This window comes from Camponotus vicinus, unplaced genomic scaffold, assembly GCF_025532165.1.
Source record: "Camponotus vicinus isolate PSW18456_S1 unplaced genomic scaffold, iyCamVici1.0 SCAF_4, whole genome shotgun sequence".
NCBI classification, from domain to species: Eukaryota; Metazoa; Arthropoda; class Insecta; order Hymenoptera; family Formicidae; genus Camponotus; species Camponotus vicinus.
The window spans coordinates 3,320,726-3,341,362 of NW_028141976.1; the positions used below are offsets into that span (position 1 = coordinate 3,320,726).

Consider the following 20,637-nt stretch of genomic DNA (forward strand, 5'->3'; position numbering starts at 1 on the left):
ACGTTCTCGTAATTAATACAGGTGAAAAAGTGATGATTGCGCAAAGCAACGTATAAAGAGAGCTGCCGCTCCCCCTCTCCCTCGTTGAAAATATTCGAGCCGGAAATTATGCGCGATATTTTCGCACTACGATAATAAACTAAACTACGCTCGCGACGGATAGAGCGGATAGCGGACCAAACGAATAATAGTCGTTAAATTGGAGCTGACGAGCGCAGCTTTCGTTCGTCGACGCGTGATACTATCCTCGCGCGTGTAATCCCGATTTATTTCTCGCCTGATTTCAATTACGGGAGACGCGAGCGCTGAATCATAAAACCGTGTATCCCGTCGAATAAAAACAAGCGTATTTTGTTGATAGTCGTGCAAAGTGAAATTTTTCGAAGCAAGTACGTTTTTTTGCGCAGAATTTTGCGAGGAACATACATTAGCTTCATATATACGCAAAAAAACACACAGAAAATAATTCGAAATATTATACGTGTCCGGAATTATATTTTAAAAGAGAACTCTCTCTCTATGCGAAGAATTACATATCGTATAATTATAATCACGCATCGTTTATATAATTATACGTCGTTACAGTTATATAGCATGTAATATAAGCGAACACTTTTTTTCACTTTGCGCTTTTTAAATAATACGGACGCAATTTGCGGCGAGCGAGAAACGCCGATGCGTCTGCGAAAAAATACGTACGGGTAAGTACCACGGTGCGTATATAAGTGGGAAGCGTGCGGTCCGCCCGTGGATGCCTGTATCATGTGGGAAGAAAAAAAAAGGAGTACGAAAGTGCAAGTCGTTTGCGTAACGCGTGAGTTACTTACGGCGGCGTTCACACCGCCGTCAGTTAACAACGGAACGCGCGTTAAGTTGAAGCCAATTCTTATACAATCATTCTATATCGCGTCACTACATTTTAACAATTCGTTAACAATATATGTGCGATACTTTGTATGTGTATAATATATATTTGCAATTGCACAAAGAAAAACAGGCCGTTCGAGAATTTTAAGATTTTATACAACCAAGAAATTACGCGTATTTGTCTTACGAATAGTTTCTATAGAAATAGATGGGATATGACGGTTCGAATAAACTTATATACTTGTGTTGACAATACGATTTTACAAACGGATGAAGGAGCCTCAGGACGCGCACGTAAGCATGAGGTAGATTTTCGATAACTGATGAGAGTGACTTCCTCTATCGACTTACCTCCGATAGCACCGACGTTTCTTTAAAGGCTTCTGTTTATCACGGGTATCGTTTTACGGGATTGTTCGCGCAGATAACCGGTCGCGGCAATCCGAGCCAAGGTTTGCTTTGAGAAAGTTACGACCTCGACGACAGAGTCGAGTAGAAATTTTGATGGCGCTACGTAAGAGGCAATATAGTTAACAATAAAATTACGAGTATACTTGCTTTATAAAAAGAAACTTTTATCGCGATATTTGTAAACGCAGTAATAAGTTGAAGTGAAATATTTGAAATACAATTTTGTTGTCGGCACATGAAATATGTATATACAAGAAAGAGAAAAGTGACAAGGATATCTCTAAGACAATATTAAGGATAACGGAAATGCATTACGGTACTAACGCGATCTACTTATTTGTTCATTTTTATATAAAAATTATAAAATTGAATAAATCGATTATGATATGATTGACAACCAGATGGTTTATAAAAAGATTCTAAACAGCGGCGATACGGTGCTGCAAAGTCATCTTTTCATAGCGATGGCTTTGCAACAGTCATTATTTATCGAGTTTTCGTGCCGTTATGTCATACCGCGTTATTAGTCTGTCATTAATCCTTACCAATATGAAGATGCAGATATAGGAAATTATACGTTGCATGATGCAATCATCCCTTAATCATACACAACCGTAAAAAAAGAGGGATACCCTCGTAACCTTCCAAATTGCAATTCACACGCGTGATTAAGCGCGATATGCATAACTACCCACGACTATTCGCTATTATTGCAGTTGTCTATTTTTTTCGTACATTTTGTATAACCGCCGCTAATTATAGCGATTGCCATATTATGCATTCTCACGGAATACAGTTATGTAAACGAGAAGAATAGGGAATGGAATTATAAAATAAGGGTAAAGTAAAAAATATACGGCAGGAAATTTGCACGAGAAGTAAAAGAAAAAGAAGCGGTCGAGATGGAACGGTTCGTGAAGAATGCGTCGTTCTGATTGCCGTTCGTGATTAAAGATCGTAATCTCGAGATCGAATCGATTCTTCGACGGCTATCGTTCACTTCCCACGACCGGGTCCGATCCTAACGGCCGACAGTGTCTCTAAACACGCCCGACTGAAAAGGCGGAGGCGGCGCGTTGCGAGGCCGGATAAGTGTCGGGGCCTCTTTCCTCGTGAGGCGTGAGGCCGAAGCGAACTCGATTCTTCGTCAGGTTCAACTCGGCGGCTGTTCGCTCGTTTGCCTAAAAAGAAAATCCGCGAAATGATATTCCGCGCGACGGCTATCGTGTCGCAAACTATCGTATGAGTTTCGATATAGCAGACATCTCCCCGAGGACAAATGCGATTTCGTGTACACACAAGAGACACGACCTCAATGTTACTAGAATAATTTAACCGGAATTTTTGCAGAAAGTCTATTAAAATCCGTATTCTTTAAACATACAGTAAATTAATAATAATATTAAATTCTGCAATAAATTGTAATAAATATTTACACACACATAAAGTGCATCACAACAATATTTCCTTTATTATATCCCGTGTAATATATTTAAAGGTTGGATATATTGTTGCTGCCAACAAGTTGTCTAAAGTAGAGATGATTAATGATAAAAATGCATACAATTGTAATAAAAATATTGAAAAAATATCTTAATTTTGATTTGGTGAAAAAGAATATTCACACGTGTTATAGAGAATACTGCATTTCTGGCAACATTGTTTGGCGTGAATCATCACGACGCTTCGCCGCGGTGAGTTACCGTTAACTCTTAGCACAACGACGTTGAATCCGCGAGCACGTGAGAACACGCCTTTTTGCCGCGCTCGTTATTTCCGTCAGCGACTCGGCAGCCCCGTTGTCCGTTTACATGCCCGAGCCTTTTTCGAGCTCGACGGTTTTAAAGGAAACGCGAAGGAGGCGTACTCGAGTGTCTCTAGTAATCCGAAAATATCGTAAGATAACGATGTACAAACGATTTATCAAAAATTTCTCGAATTTGTATACGATACAGTGTATGGGTCGTTATATATTTGCGAGCTACAGTGAAACGTTTGTTTAATAAATTGTTTCGGTTGCAAAATTTCCCACTGCCTTTAACATCAGTCAAACGTCTCGCTCGTAATGCTGGCGTAAGAAGTTATGAAACGCGACGCGAGAGCATATAAAACATCTCCTCAATTACGGGCTCGCTCTATTCAGAGATACTCAGACACGTCTAGTAAAATTGGCTCTTCTTGTCCCGCGCGAATTCGAGGCCGGTTTAACACTTTTCTTACATCGCGCATTAAATCGCTTTGTTGAACATGCTGACAAACGAGATAGGAATGTACCGCAATTACTAACGTAAAGTAACGGTGGCGCAAGTCGGCAAGGAGAAAAGCAACTCAATCAATTATTGCTGAAAGTTTCAAAAATTATCGTGGACCTCGATACTAAAAAGTACCTTCTTGATTATAATTGACAAACTCTGTATCTTTAATGTTATTTTCATGTCGCATCATATTTTGTTTAAATGTTTTCTCTTAAATTTCCATCTCTCTTTTACATATTTGAGAATAAAATCCTTTTAAAAACTTAATTGCACGGAATGAAATTTTATTGCTCGGCAGGTTTTAATGCTTCGGCGAAATTCGATCCGTCCAGAATTGCGAAAGGGTTGAGGCATGCAACTTTTAACATACGCGCGCGCATTTGTGCTCGCTTAATCTTTCTTCGTGGTCATCGCCGGGTGGTGCTGATACATACGAGAGGAATAAATTGCGTGGGATGTGACGCTTATAGAGGTAATTGAGTACGTGTCGCCTCGCGTTGATGAGCTATTATAAGGATCGCTGAGAATCAGGCGTCCTTATAAAAAATCGCTCGCTCGCTCGCGCGCGAAGAACGCGCTTGACAAGGGGACATTACTCGAGACGCGACGTCGTGCATCAGGCCTGACGGGCGCGAACAAGAGGAAATTACGCTACAAATTCGCACTCTCGCCAAGCGAGATCCAACTGACGACCGGCGGTGCGCGGAACAAAAGTATAGATGACATCCGGAAAGCGTTCCCTTCAGGCTTGACTGTGTAAAGTGTACGAGTCGACTGTTCACTGTCAACTGCAAAGTTTCCCAGGTTTGATCGAGCGAATAAAAAAAAACATGTATTGCGAAACGCGATTAATTTTTTTTTTAATTTAATAATTAATAACTTTCCTTCGCACTGTTGCTTTTTATCGGTCAAAGTTTCCAACGTGAATCGAGTTTTATCGTTAAAGATCTTGCAAGTAGATGCGGCCCTGACTATATCTTCATAAAGTACGCTGCGGCATTTGCGACCCGTCCTGAGTAAATTACTCGACAGTTGTCGCACAAAGTGTACTTTGCTTCGCTCGGCTACTCTGCGTAATATCGCTTTAAAGTCTAAAACTAACGCATGCGGGATCATTCGGAATCATTCCTGTAGACCGACATAGCGTGCACACGGAACAAAAGAAGAGAAACGAAACGTAACGCATAATATATAAATGTAGAAACAATGAAACGCGCAGCTGTTTGGTGCAATAATTATATGTAGACATGGAAAGAATAGCGAGACAAAGGAGCGTACTTGTGTAGAAATTTTTGTGCAAAAATCGTGGAAAGTGATCTTATATACGCTTACATACAGTGGATTTCGGTTTAAAATGATAAAAGGAAAAGCAAAAGAATGTATATTTATTCCCGTGTGGGCGTGCATATCCTTTTATAATTTCATCAACGCGCGCAATAACTTTCGGTTGTTTTCGACTTGGCTGAGCCTTCTACCGGACTTATGCTCTTACTACCGTCGTAAAGTACCGGGCCCTTAAGGGCAGCCGCGGAAAAACAATTTTGCGGCGGCTCTTTCGGAATCGGCCGCCGCTCCTCTTTTTTAGCCCGTTCCGCGATTTATAAGCGGCCCTCGCGAGCGGACACGGATTTATAATAATTACAAGCGCGCAAAAAAAAGCGCCCCGCGCATGCGAGCAAACGGGACACGGTCGGGGACAGAACGATCGTCTCGCGCCACGTGCGTGGATCAACGTAACGCGAAATGCCGGAGATTAATGTCCCGCCATTCGTTACCAACTTTTGCCGTGTACCTCTCATCTCACCTTTTTTTATGCGCGATTGGCCTCGGATGTAACACGAGCGAGAGAGATAGAAACGGGCGGAACGAGAAAGTCAAGCACGAACGAATGTGAAAAAATGTATACCGAAAAGGAAGTTTTATAGATTTTTTAAAATGATCTTACAATGAATTTATACCGCTAGCTTAAAAGATTCGAGCGTTGCATGTAGCTTTATGCGGAAAAGAACGCGTGACGTTTCAAGAAGCGCTAAATGCTTGGAATGTGCTCAGGAAGTGTGAAATTAAGGTCTCTCTTATTTCAGGGGAGGATCATTTGGCTCATGTCGACATTAATTTGCTCCAACGGCGCGTTTTATCACCGCGAAAAACGTTCTCACGAAACCGAATTTCGTATTTGTAAACGTTGGTCTTTCTCTCGTTTCGGTCTCTCTTTGTATCTCTTTACTCTGTTCCGACACATGCCATCTAGTTAACCCAATTTAATGCGAGAGAAAAAAAAAGATGTAGTTTCGGTTTACGCAAAGACGGACGATGCTTTTTCGGTAGAAATGTTCTTTTCCGAGCATTAAGAAAAAAATGACTCGAGCTATTGTATACGTATATTTTACATTTGCATAATTTCGTTCGTTATCCCTCTACCATATAATTGAAATCTCGCACGAGATTGCGTTTCCCAGAGAACAATTACTTTGAAAAGAGATCGCCACAGATATTCAATGTATCGTGCCAAGCTATCAGTTGCCATGGGTCCCTCGGTTTGTGCCCGCAAATCATTATCTTTAATTCATCGTCAAAAGCTCGCGTCAGGTAGTAATTACGATCGCGCATGCGTGCGTCGTGGCACGTGCGTCGGCCGGGCGAGCGGCCAGCACGTGCATGCCGCCGAAATGGGCTCGCGAAGAAGGCGCGAGGCAGCCTTCTTGTACGATCACTTTCACGGATGCGCGTTCTTCTCCCTTTTCCCTTTCATTAAAATATTAATGGGTTTTATTCTTTGGCAATAACGATAAAGAATTCTCTAAATATATCTCCGAGTGCGATATTCGATTGACGTTTACTTGAGAATCTCGCTTCTTGAAAGTTAAGAATAACGAGATAATAAGAATATACGATCCGCGTGTATAGATGAATACTATTTCGAATGATAAGAATATACACTCTCCGAGTATTCGTTTATGAGTTTTACTCTCCGACAATAAGACTGTGAATAACAAGATTCCCGGGTAAACACGGTTTGTGTCTGTCAATAGATCGAGAAAGGGTTTCGCTCACCGCGAGTCCGAGACGCGCGCGGCACTCGATGATAAAACTCTCCGTGAGTGGACACCTTAGCCTGGAGGGGGTCCGTCCGGACGGGATGGAAATATTTGACTCTTGCCCTCGCGCGCAGGTACACGCACAGAGAGAAAGACACGAACTCTCTCCCGCACGCACGTATTCACGTTCGCGTACCTGCCTGCTTGGGTCGCACGTGTTGTGCGCCGGTGTCGGACGGGCTTGACTTATGTGTGCAACAGCTGCAGCGCCGCAGTGTCATTGACATCGGCGGCGCACACCAGTTTCCACGACGCGCTCACTCACGCAGCCAGCCAGCGAGCTAGCCAACCAACCAACCAACCAACCAACCAACCAACCAACCAACCAACCAACCAACCAACCAACCAACCAACTAACCAACCAACCAACCAACCAACCAACCAACTAACCAACCAACCAACCAACCAACCTACCTACCTACCTACCCACCACCACCCGGGGTCTTGTCCTCCTACCGATCGTACATTACACGCGAGGACGATTATAGCCTCGGCAGGCTAACCGGCTGGCTGATGTTCGCTGTTCGCACTCGCGCGCGCGCGCGAGGATGCTCCCATCCTCCTCCTCCTCGTTTCTTTAAACTTACTTCACTTTGGACTACCTTAAGAATTCTATCCTCCTCTCTGCTCACCTTGATCCGTCCGAGACGGTACGCGACCATCGATAGCTGTACTTTGAGATTATGAGGGGGATTGATATTAATATCGTATTATTAAGCTTGCAACGTGTTATTAAGTTTAAAAAAAAGGAATTCTTTTATTCCTTGCTCTCCGTCTTTTTTGTCTTCCTCAATTTATCTTCTCTCTACTTTATCAACTTTGTAGTTTGTGAGAGTAGTACGTGTGCTGCTCGCCGAATTAAAGGGCTCGCGTATGAATGTATGATACGACTTCCTTTTCGGGCGGCCCAGGGTGGCGATGATTTATATTGTCGTATCCGAGTGTACTTTGTACTTTTCACGACACTGCCTCGCGCGAATAAATGAGAAATTCCGTTCAAATTGAAAACGACGCAACATTGTGTTTGGCGAAATCAAACCGAGAAGTTTAAATTGAGATTTTACATCTCGTAGAGACGCGCGCTCAACGAAGCTTCTTCGAACAAGCACACAATCATTTATCAAGACGCCTTCGGTCAATGTGTTTTGTTAGGTGCTAAATTTATTTACACAAAGTACTTCAAGTTTTTCGATTTTTACAATAGAAGAAATCATTAAATGCGATATTTAATTGACTGAACTAGCTAAAGTAAGTATAATGCAATCGAAATATATATATATGTGTGTGTGTGTGTGTATATATATTCCGAAGTAAACGTGACGAAATGAATCATATAATATCATAAATACTGAGGATGCGGTTGGAAATATGTCTACAGCAAGACGATGATTTTGTTTGGTATGGAAATTATGGGAACGTCGCGAATGTAATTTTGGCGGGGCGGTGCATAACCGAGAGATGATGAGAGAGCGACGAGGATAACATGATCGGATGATTCATACGGAGCGATCATCCGAAGCGAGCGAAAGTGGATTATAATTCTCTCATCCTTTATAATAACTTTTTTAGAAACATTCTTCGAATGATAAATATAAACGGATCGTTCTTCGAAATACTGAAATCTCTGAGAAGCATAAATTTTGTATTCTGTAATATTCCAACGTATATATACACGACGATGCCAATGACATCGTGACGGAATATGAGTCACATGTCAAACGTACACCGGCCAAATTCAAACTCTAATCTCCTTTTCTAGAAAATTACTCTTTCGTCTTTAGGATTCCACGCACTCCGACTCGGTGACGTGGTTGAGCTTTTCGAGATTTACAGGCGGTCATTTTTCAAGTCTTCTTCCCAACTCCCAACATTCTCTTTCTCTCTTTTTCCCTCTCTTCCTCCGGCGAAGTTAGTCACGTCTAGTCACCTCCTGCCAGTCCTGGATGCCTCCTTCCTCCTCTCGCCTCGCGCCTGACTTCGCATCTCCGCCAAGCTGCCATTCTTGTTATTCTTATTTCTTCTCTCTTTCTTATTTCCGTCCTTTCTCCTCTTTCAATCCTTGCTCCTGTTTCGTCTTTTCTGCACTGCCTTCTGTCCGTCGTCAACCAAGTCTATTCCCATTGGCCGCGCCAGAGCTGCCGGAACTGGTCCATTGGGCAAAAATTCTTCGAGGAGGTAGATCGTTATAAACTATCGAAAAATCACAGTTGCGATCTTTTAATCTCACGATTAGCGCACATACCAGATTTCAACGATTTTTACCGTGACGTTTCCTTTGCAAATTGCCGAATAATAAAAATTTTTAAGCGTAAAAGTCGCTTAATTTTCATGTGAATTTTAAAATGCATAAATAAGTAAATGAACAATTTTCTTTACATTTATTTCTTTTCAGTTTTTAATGTGTAATATCCCATAATTTTTATAAGGAATTATTTTTACTCAAAGAATGGATGATGCAATTTTTTAATGCATTTCCATATCAAGACATTAGACTGATAAAAATCATTAGAAATTAGTATCCATTTTAATTTAAAAAAATTGCATTTAAATTCGGTTGATTCTTATGGAAAAGTAAAGAGCGGGACAACAAAGCTTCCGCGGAAGGGTTTCTCGGCGCGGAACGAGACGATCGTTCATTTGGAAATTACGAAACCGGTTTGGCATCTCATCGCCGAGAAAGAGAGAGAGAGAGAAAGGAGGGGGAGGGGGGTTATTGAATCGTCGAATGTGCCGGTACGTGCATTGTTAACTGGACCGATGGCAATTCTTTGTCTCGGATGAGTGCGTTTTGCAACAGTTTTATCGCGTTGGCATCAAATTCGGAGAATGCCGACCCGTATATTGTCTCCAAAGCGGTCACCAGATGACTCGAATAAGCAGAAATACCCTCACCTTAGGATAATCTTCAAGTTCATATCTATTACAAATATTTTCTTTAGAAGACATTTTTCAATAAAATATGCCATATTATTATTTCGGATTATGAAAGAATTTCGGACAGTTATTATTTCAGAGCAAACTTTTCTCTTTAAACAGTTTGTACAAGCGATACTGTCAATTGACTAGCTCACTTTCTTAAAGTTATAAACTTTATCTTGAGAGGATTAAGACGGCCCTGGTGCGCCATGATCAGCTGGTCCAGTCCCAACACTGTTGCCAGACGTATCCCTCCGCCGGAGAGGCTGTTTTTTTTTTGCCTTTGTTGGAGTCTTCTATATTCGCATCTACAGAAATGCGTGCGCCGACACGGACGAACACGCTCGAGCATATGCACACGATCGTGTACATAAATGGTTGTCGTATCGCGTCTCATCTTCCCATTATATATATTCTTTTTGGCGAATGTATGAACGATTTTTTTGCGAATATAATTTTTGCATGATTATTATAAAAAAAAAAACCCATTTAGTCTATTTCTTTATCTCTTTTAATACATTGTCATTCGTCACATGTTATAAATTTACAAATCTACAAAAGGAATAAGAATAACGTAGTTATGTGCATAGATTCTTATAAAAAATTTGATGTTTTTTTTCGAAAGTTTAAAAGAGAATTGTTTCATACGAGTTTTAATTTCGTTATCCATTTAAGATTAAAGAAAGAAAGAAAGAATACGAATGGATGAAAAAGGATGCTCCTTCTAATCTTTTGAGAGAATCGTTAGAAATCTAAAATTTTGATTCGATAGGACATTTACAAAGAAAAACGTTGATTATATGGCGAGAGAAATTCTGTAGAAAGAGAAGTCGCGGTCAGAAGTTTCAGAGTAGTTCTCATGACTGTGTCAATGTGTGCATGCATGCAACTGACTTCCTGTCGGAGGATTATTGGCGTGAAATAAAGATTGCATTCGCGCACTCGTGCGTGCAGCAAAGGTGCGCGTGGGATAAGAATGTGATACTTGCATACATCTTCATATCTGCTGAATCTATCTGCTGAAGAGATTACGTATACATTTTTCGGGATATATTATGACCCACTTTTGTTTTCTATATATATCGATACTCTCTATGTACCTGTTAATTATTTAAACAAATAATTGCGGTTTTCTTTTTTTTTTTTCGAATTGCATAAATGTTTCTAATACGCTTTGTATAAATAGAATAATTTGACATATTTAATTTAATTGTATAAAGTTTGCAAACACGAAAACTGCATAATTAGGCATTCTTAAAAGACTTTACGATCGTTTGTTATTGTCTCTCTTATACAAGCTTCCCTAATGGAATCTTGGTCAAGTTATTACGATTTGCAGGAGTTTCTAACCGCTTTTCGTGACACGATTCGTCCGTTTAATTCGCCACTAACGACTTCACGACGGCAGTGTCGGACAAAACCCGTCCGAGTTGCGGCCGCGTCCCTTTCTTTCCGCTATTTTCAACGCATTACTTTCACATAGAAGAGACTTTAGCCGTCCGTTTATGCAACGCCCCGTTGACTCTTCATGGTCGTGATAATCCGCAAACGAGTGGTCGATGCTTCATGTGGAAATAGCACAAAGAGCCCCATTGGCTATTTCAACGTTTCACGAAAAAGATGTAGTTGACGCGATTTATTTTCTATGGGAAAAACAGACGCATCGTCGTTTTACTTCGCGATTATGGAAAATTCTTTCGCTAACCATCGGGTATAGTTTTTTCGAGGATGAAACTCTCATAGGATAAGAGTGTGTATATAATAGAAAAAATTTCGAAACTCGATGTGTCTCTAAATCTCACGATTACATTCTTTACAAATAAAACGATTATCCGTTATCAATGGTTACAACACTTTGGAAAATTTACGTTTCTTCGATAAAGAATAAGTTGTTGATTTAAAGAATGCGTTCTTAAGTTTATGGTGAAAGTTTTACGGGTTATTTTTATTAGCAGCTCTTATTTACAACGGAACGGTCATAAAGTTTGCTACAATATTGATTGATAATAGCTTAAAATACAATACGGATTGTTGGAAATATGTATAATGTAGAATACTGCGCCATATAGCGGCTTTTACTACTTTTCTCGCGTTTTACCGCATTTGATATCCCGCTGCCGATCGATCGCAAGAGCACAAAGCCCTTTGCCGCTGGGCGAAATAACTCGGTTCTTTGTACGGACACGTAGTTCGCGTTTACGAACTCGATCATGTAAAGCGCTATCGTAGGTCGATTTTGTTACCAATTATACTACGACGATTGTCGATTATAAAAATATTTCTTTAGTATACTTCAGCATATTGATAATACATTAAAAATGTTGAATACATAAAAGATTTTTTGTAGCGTTTTTTTTAATTCATTTTATTGTAAAATATAAACTACGAGAATTATATATATATGCGTATCAAAGACACAGATTTGAAGAATGCCAAGATTAAATAACACCTGACGTGCTATGAGGTAAGTTGAGTAAAAAGCACAAGCGTTAAATAATTTAGACCTTGGACAAATGTAAGGTCTGACGAGCAGCACCGTCGTCTTTGATTTACATGGCATTTCGTATCGCGCCGACGAAAGGCAAGGACCAAAGACCAAGCAAAGTGTACACGAGAGACGCGGCGCTCAAATTTCGGAAGCAGGTGGTTAAAGCGTTTGAGACGGTAAGCGAGCTCTCGGCTTCCTCTCTCACCTCCGGGCGTGCGCGGCCACGAACGAGCGGCACAAAGGCTTCTGGCTGAATTAGGTTCTTTCGACCGTACTTTATTCCCTGCCGAACTGACCGTCTTAAAGGCCGCCTCACACTAAAAATCGATAGTCTTAGATTCTCCGATCATTTGGATTAAAGTAGAATAATTGCGTGACAGATTAATCGATGCAAAAAAATAGAATATACAAATGTAAAGAACCGCTTCCGTTTATAATAACGCACGATGCGTTCGTCCATCAAATGCGGACTTACGTGATAGATTTTATTGCGATGCATATATCTCTGAATACATTGTGACGCGTGTGTTGCGTCATTCATGCTTGTCTCGACTTGACGAGTATCCGGCGAGTGAACGTATCTGGAACCGGCTTTTAACACGCGTATGTTTATCCGGATCTCGACAAAGAATGAAAGCGACCGGTGTGCGGTTTTCCTGAACAAAGAGGGCTGAGAATTGGCAGGGTTAATTATCCGCCCATAAATCGTGGGGGACACTCGGGGCAGCTAATTGCGCACCCTCCTTATTCAAACTTATTACGTGTGCATAATTATGCAAATATTTCACTCGGCTCCCTTTTTCGAGCTTCCCTCCTTTGTCCCGCATCGTTTCAATAATTGCGCAAGCGGAGAAGAAATCGAGAGAAATATCTCGGTTTTTCCCGATTCGTCCGTCGAATAACTGATTTTTATCGGCGTTCATCGAGAGTCCGGCACGCTTTGTGCACGGAACGCCCGTCCGATCCCAATTAATGTCCGGCCCAGGGCCGGCAGGACCGGTCAGAACTACTCGTCAGAACTACTCGTTTGTCTACGTCCATTGTCTACGTCCACGTGGTTGCCGGATACATCGGCGATCCATCCATAATCGATCGTTGTTGGGAACACGTTGAAGGAAGCATCGGGAAGGAAGGCGAGAGAACTACGTTGCACGACGTGTTCCCGTGTGCAAAAGCCGGCTCCCGTTGCGGGCAAGCGTAACCCGATGTAACCTGCTTTCGTCCGCTTGCACAGGTAGTATCTGCGGTCACGGGTCCGGATGAACGAACGAATATCGAACGTATTAAAACGTACAAAAGCGGCGCGCAGGATGCACGATGCCGTGTGCAATTTTCATCCTCTCGTCGCGTACCTCCGAGGAGTTACTCGTCTGCGTGACTCCGGATGATTACGTTTCGAGGATACGTTAGGTATTCTCGATCGATGTTTGCCGGATGTCGCAAATCGTCATCGTACTGAGAGGCGATTTGCGCCTTGGGGATATCTGTCTTCTACCGCTTTGAGGATAAATCGACACGTCATTCTCATTGTAACGCGCGGGTACTTTTGGCACGACGGTTCCAGTTTCTTGTCACTGCCGATGTAGCAACCTTGTCACGCAAGAGTATTAAATAAGTGTATTAACCGGTCGATCGTGTTCGCGCGATCCTCTGTCTTGTTTAGTGTACCGCTTGCGTGATCGCTATTGATTAATGAACGTTGCGCGCATGTATGTTAAACCGGTGACATGTATATTTTTGTGCACACACATTCATAGAGGAACAATGATGAAACGCGAAGGAAAAATTATTCAAAATTTCCTTATTTTTCAATTAAACGTGCGAGAATTTTACACTTTACATTTTATATAATTTAAAATAATTGACGCATTTTTTAATAAAAAATTAATAGGAAAATATAAATTTACTTATCAAAAATTAATAAGCATCCGACTATATAATAAGTGTCGGGTAGAGTCGTATGAGATTGGTGACACGCATCATCGATTCCGCGCACGAACTGTCATGATTACATAAGTAAACACGATGATATTAGAGATCGAGAGTTCCTTGTCGTGGGTCAGTGAGAAAAAAAGTCATTGATACCTTTCACCAGCCATTGACACACTCGCTTGAAATAGCCAGCGACGCGCTCGTTGAGCAAATATTACGTATGGAGTGCTTGACGTTTCGCATGACCGGAATAGACACAAAGAATAAAGACGTACAAAGAATAAAGCCTACCGATAATGATGCTAATCCATTTCGCACTCGTATCATTTTCACAATTCGAAAACTGATCTTATATAAAGTCTTTTCTTTCATTAGATATAAAAAAATGTATTATAATTTGATATATAAAATTAAATAAATAAAAAAGAAAACGGCAACATGATTTCTCAATCTTAATAAAACAAGGCTTTTCTTCTCTTTGGATCTCTACATAAATTCATATAGATTTATATAGAATTATACAGAGGGAATTTTTCTTTTCTTCCAGCAATCACAATCGATAAAAGTCGATTCATATCGTGGCAGTTCATTACTCATAGAAATTTCAATATTGTTGCATCAAGGCTATAATTGCTATATATTATACTTTTGTGCTAGAAAGACGGCGCAAAGAAAGCCGGTAAACCGTATGGTTCTCCTAATGATTGGTTGTTTAAAAATAAAAACGTAGCGAAGGTCACTGACATCCAAGTGTGGCGAATCCGTGAACGCGGCGAACGGCCAACCTTGGATGCTGACAAAGTGTGAGAAAGCAGCTGGAGTTCGTCGATCTCGGAGAATCGCGAGGCTTCGTTAACCCTGAACGATTAACGTATGATGTTGTGACACCTCGAGTAGCCGGGGTATATCGTCACGTATATCGGCTGAAATTTCCGTGAGTTTAGCACCGACAATTAAAAGGCTTTCTTGTGAGATAATAGATGATCGACAAGTAATTAACAAATAATAACTATTATTTAATAAATAATAAGAGAAATATACGCGACAATTTTTTTAAGTTAACAGACTAATCGTGAAAAATTAATAAATTTATATCAGTTATGTGTTTTCAATATTTCACGAGAGGCTCGAATATGAACCGTCCCTATCGCTGCCTACGTAATGTTTATCCGGAATTAATAAGCGCGCGATTCTCGTTAAATTTTGCGCGGTAGTCGAAAACAGGTGAGCCTGCGTTCCGGCTGACATTGTTGATGTACGCCCTTTGAATCGTGCAATCATTCAAGATTCAATGCCTGTAATTCACGGAGCCGGGACGTGTGAGCGCTTAATGTTAAGCTATGCTAATGGAATGCGTTTCGAGCTTCCTACACTGTCGGTGCAGCGGCGAGGAGAAATATCGCCGCATTATATATTTCTCATACCGCACACCGTTCATATGCGCGAATGCAGGTTAAAATCACCGTAGTCGGCTTGTCGGAATTTTGCCATGAAAAGTGCTGGTAAACCGACGCGCGCGCGTCGGAAGATTAACTGCCCGTTCGTGATAAATTTAATGACCGTACTTAACCGTGCTTCTCGTACTCGTGCTGTTTTAGTATTGTTACCTATTGAAACGCCATTTGTGCCCGGTAAAAAAATTTTTAAGTAAATCTCGCGAACGTCGAGCTATTTTTCTGCTACACTCGCGAGCATAATTACGTTATATTATATTTTCATTTTTGTATTAAGATGCAATTTTAATATCGGCTTAATAATAATATATATGTAATTGAATAGACGAGAGAAATCTCTTCGTGCTCATCGCCGGTAATGTCAGGGTTAACGAACGGAAACGGCATAATGTGCGAGATATTTTCTCTTTTTTTTTACGCATAGATTAGTATAAACTTAATTGTATATTGCCGAGGTTTATTGCAAGCGGATTTGTCGTGATGGATTATAAATACGAACGCAAAGCCATAATGACGTTCGATTAGCATTGTTATTACTCGGCGAGTGAAACGCCACGTCTAAGCGATATAATCGATCAGCGTTGCACGAGGGCCGATTTATTCGTGGTAGTTGCTATGTACAATCTATGTTACCTAAACGCGGTCATCGACCGAGTTCCTTCCCCCCTTTCTCTCTTCCTCCCTCTCGAAGGAACGATGTCGGTAGAACAATCTTTCAGGACGCTTTTAAATCAGTACTGTTCAATTATAGTACAAACGAATAGAAGCAGGTGATGTCGGGTATTTGCGGTCCGAAAACTTTCGCAATCTATCCTTATTTAAGTCGATCGCGCGCGTGCAGATGCGACTTGCGAGAAACGCGCGTGTGCGCACGCACTCTAGACCCGTGTCAATAATTCGACATATTCGAGCCGCGATCTGATTTTGGCGGGCCTTCGGCTTTCGTAATGAGATTACGGGAACATTGGCACGCTCGATGGAATTAGGTAACGAAGTCTCGACCAAGCTTTTAGCACACTAGACGTAAGCCTGGCCGATATAATTTATAACCGTACCGATAGTTTTTTCTTCGCGATGATAAATCAAAGATCGGAAAGCCAGAGAATCGAGAGCTCTCGAACAATTCAAGACCGGAAGGAATAAATCTCTTTTTCTCTCTCTCTCTCTCTCTCTTTCTCTCTCTATCTATCTATCTCTATCTCTTTCTTCAGCGCGATGATGGCGATACCACCTTGCGCGTAATTCCTCACGCGCGAGTCACGGGAATTAAATTCCCGGATGATAAACGGCAAACTTCCCCTCGATCGCGCCTAACAACAGATTTCGTTAAACCGATTCTCCCTACGATTCTTGCCTCCTCCCACTCCATCTTCGCCGATGGAGTGCAATTACAGCTCGAGCAAAGCCTCCGGCATCCTCCGGCGAGAGCAATCTCGGCAGCACGACCAATGCCCCGAGCACGACAACCTGAATCGGAGGGCCCCCGATAAAAAAGCGGATATCGTTCCATAAATCATTCATTGGCGGTGTATTAGGTACGCGCCGGGTGTGCGTGCACGCAGACTCATGCATAAGTATGAGCGTGCCAAGAGAATGTGTACGTCGGATGTGTGTGTGTGTATCGAGTATCCTTTTGCTCGGCTCCCTCTCTAACAGGTCGCTTTTTCCGACGACGATTTTTCGGATCCCCGAGTGAAAGTAATAACCGCGGTTTCGCGAGCGGGAGGAGGAGGGTTGGAGGGAATTCTCTCCCGGGATGACGACGGCAATGGGTAACGCGATATATTCGCGCCGGTCAATTTGCCGAGCTGGTGGACGCGCGAGAGGATGACGCGTCTCGTAAACTCTCCTTTCTTAACGCGACCGCTTATTTACGCATCGCGTTATATCGCGAAGGAGGCTTTCCATTATGGCTGTAACGCGCTGGACAACGCGCATCCGAGCAGTTAAGGGAATTATTTTTGTGCGCATTGTCGCGCGAGAGATCTTTTTGTTACTCTGCATCGTCAAAGTGGCTATTTTAGCATCGAGTTACTAGATCTTAATTCACCGTTCGAGAGAATTGTATCGCAAACATTTTTATCGTTATCACGAATTGAATGTGTGTACTATTAATAACGCATTTTACCCTTCTTCATCTTCATCAATTTGCTCGGTCTAAACTTTGTTCTAGATATTCCATTAAATTTTGTATGTCTATTAATCCGCTACTATGAAAATCAAATTCAAATATATGCGTTATAATTAATGAATTAATTATGGCGTTATAATCTTATTATAGCATTATAATTAATATTATAATTTGCCCTAATTTAGAATTGATTACTTTCCACCAATTAACAGAAAATATTCAAGAGGAAGAGTGTGTGTGAGAGAGAGAGAGAGAGAGAGAGAGAAAGAAACTAAAATGCTAATTTAGTCTTTGTCCAAAAATTATGATGTATATTGGATATTGCGTAATGGCGTCAGTGGAATGGAAAGAGTTAAATTACGCTAGCACCTTTATTTCTAAACACTTATAGTGAAACGTAAACTAATACATCATAAATAAATTTCAAAATATTAAATTTTTATACATACATACACGGAATATTACAGCCATAATAAAATAGTTAAAGTGATCGAAAACAAAAAGTTAACAATATCAATTTGATATAAATTTTTTTTTATCAAATGTTATCGAGATATCTTAGTTTTGAATTTATTGTTTGCGAAATAAATATAATTAAAATATAATTAAAAACGCTTTAATATTTATATCGCTACATGAATAAAATAAATGTGTTATCATGAAAATTAGAAAGTAATTATTTTTATAAATAGCAAATACTAAAAATTAACAAAATTATAAATTATTTATTTTATTATGACCGGAATCTTCTTTCTTATACGTTGCCGTTTTATTGTAGTCCTCATACAACATTCGCAAAAACATGGTTAATTACAATTACGCGCGCATTAATTATTAAAACGATGATTGTTTGGCATTTTACATTTTCGATATAATAATAATCTTATACGTTAATGATATATACTTTATATTACAACGAAAGACCTTGAAAATTATAGTTACACGAACGATTTTATCAATGACTAAATGATATTTTGTTAATAAATTTTGAAATATAAAAATGTCATCGGTAACTTTATCCTAATATTGCGCGATAGTATATGATATTACAAATTAATTTAATGGCTAATTATGCTGAATCGCGAAAATTAATTAATCGCACGGATTTAATAATTAGTAATTATAAGAATCATTGGAAGTATTTGCATTTTAATATGACGACATAGCAGCTTGTATCGAATTTCAGATTAACTATTAAACGATTAATATATTGTCATTTTATTACTTTAAAAACGAATCGACATGAGTCGTTCTATTCGTATGTAAACAATAGCGCGCTGAAGGCTATTGAATTTTTATGACATTATATTAGCACGCTATTGTTTACCTGCCGTGGTCTTGTTGTCAGTTCGCGGTGATCTTCGATCGCGGGAGCAAGTGTCGTCGTGCTCTGCCTATACGTCGTCATATTATTTTTCAAAATATGACAAATGCTAGGAGATATTAAACGCGTTTATTCTTTACAAATAATTGAAAATTATTAATTCACGTGATTAATTGCCGCAACTATTACGTTTTAACTGTTATTTCGCGTAGTATCGCAAAATATCGCGCAATATTGTGCTTAAGTTGTTGATATTACTTTCAAATTTCCATCATCAACAAAAGATAACTTAGTCTAGTTATAAAATCGTTTGTGTAACAGTGATTTTATTCCGTCGCAATATAAAATATAGTATATATTGTGGGATTAATATCGGGAATGGTAAACGCTTTTGATGATTAGTGCGCGATTGTATTTAATCACATTTTCGCGAATGAATGTTGTGTGAGTGCCATGAAGAAACAGTAAAGGACAAGAGAGAAGGCTCCGAGAGACAGCGAAACAACCATACAGTGAGTAATGTCGTTAATTTATTATTTGCAATTTATAAAATTAATCGTGCTAGTTTCGTGGTAACATAGTTTATTCTCATAGCGATATAAATATTGGATTATTTTTCATTTTTTTTTAAATTTCGCAAACAATAAATTCAGAACCAGAATATTTCGATAATAATTGAGAAACGTCAATTCGAGAAACAATTTGATATCAAGAATTTGAATATTGATTTTGACTATTTTCTTTATATAATTATATATTTTATGTTTTGATACATCTATATAAAGATGTAATATATATTTTTGAAATCTATTTATATTATTTTTGGCCGATTAATTTTATATTTGCTTTTTGTTTACAAAATTCATTATAAATATTTCTTAAAAATGAAAGTACTAGCATCGTGTCAAGTCAGCATTTTCATCTTTAATATTTGATATTAAAGATGAAAATGCTTATTTAACACGATGCTAGTACTTCCACTTTTTTGCTAAGTGATGATACCAACATGGATTTAGAATTTATTAGTAATAAATTAGTAATTAATTAACTCATAATTATGCTATACCGAGCTATTAGATTAACGAACGTAAAATTTATCACGCTATGTGACAAATAATTCTTCTCTTTTTCTTTCTCTCTTTGTGTCTCTTTTCTCTGTCTTTCTTCCATCTGAGTTTATTTAAGAATTCATGACTCGTACGCGTGCAGTCACGCGGGCTCAATTTCTTTGACGCAATAACGAGCTGATTTGAGCTTATATCGTGACATCAAAAGATAGTCGTAGATTAGCGATAGTAGAATACGTGCATAGAGATTTCGAGCGTATCTCTCCTAATCGGGATCTCATGAACGATGACGCGCGAGCAAATGGGATAGCATCGCATTAACGCAACGCGACAGTGATGTAGAGGCGGAAAAAATGAGAAGTGACGCGTTCTCGTTCCTCTCCTCTCCTGGTACTTTTCATGACGCTCTTCTCCAGCCCTTTTGACTCATCACCGTGCGAGGAATGCGCCGGGATGCGCTTTTACGAAATTTTGTTATTTATAGTCACTCGAACATCTCACGTCGTCGTCGTTGCCGTTGTCGTCATCGTTTTTCGTCGCGAGTACAATGGGACTTGTAATGGGAGTAACGACCGAAAGCGGCACGGGACATTCGTCGGCGAATCTATTAGCGCCTAGAATAGAAAAATTAAAACTTCAAACGCGCACGATGCGCTCCTTGTCCCGTATTCGGGGCGTCGCCTTTAACGTTAAA

At 40.0% G+C, this 20,637-nt stretch overlaps 1 protein-coding gene across 4 annotated transcripts in view; it reads left to right on the forward strand.

The window, feature by feature from the left end:
• LOC145971238 (uncharacterized) overlaps nt 1-20,637 on the forward strand; it is a 140,286-nt gene that overhangs the window by 9,074 nt on the left and 110,575 nt on the right. Inside the window, exon 1 of one of the 4 annotated variants that reach the window (XM_083098699.1) lies at nt 19,205-19,388. The exons of the other annotated variants lie outside the window; for them this stretch is intronic. The gene's annotated coding sequence lies outside the window, so the exon portion shown is untranslated. Of the gene's footprint in view, nt 1-19,204; nt 19,389-20,637 lie in introns of those variants that run through there. 4 annotated transcript variants of the gene reach the window in all.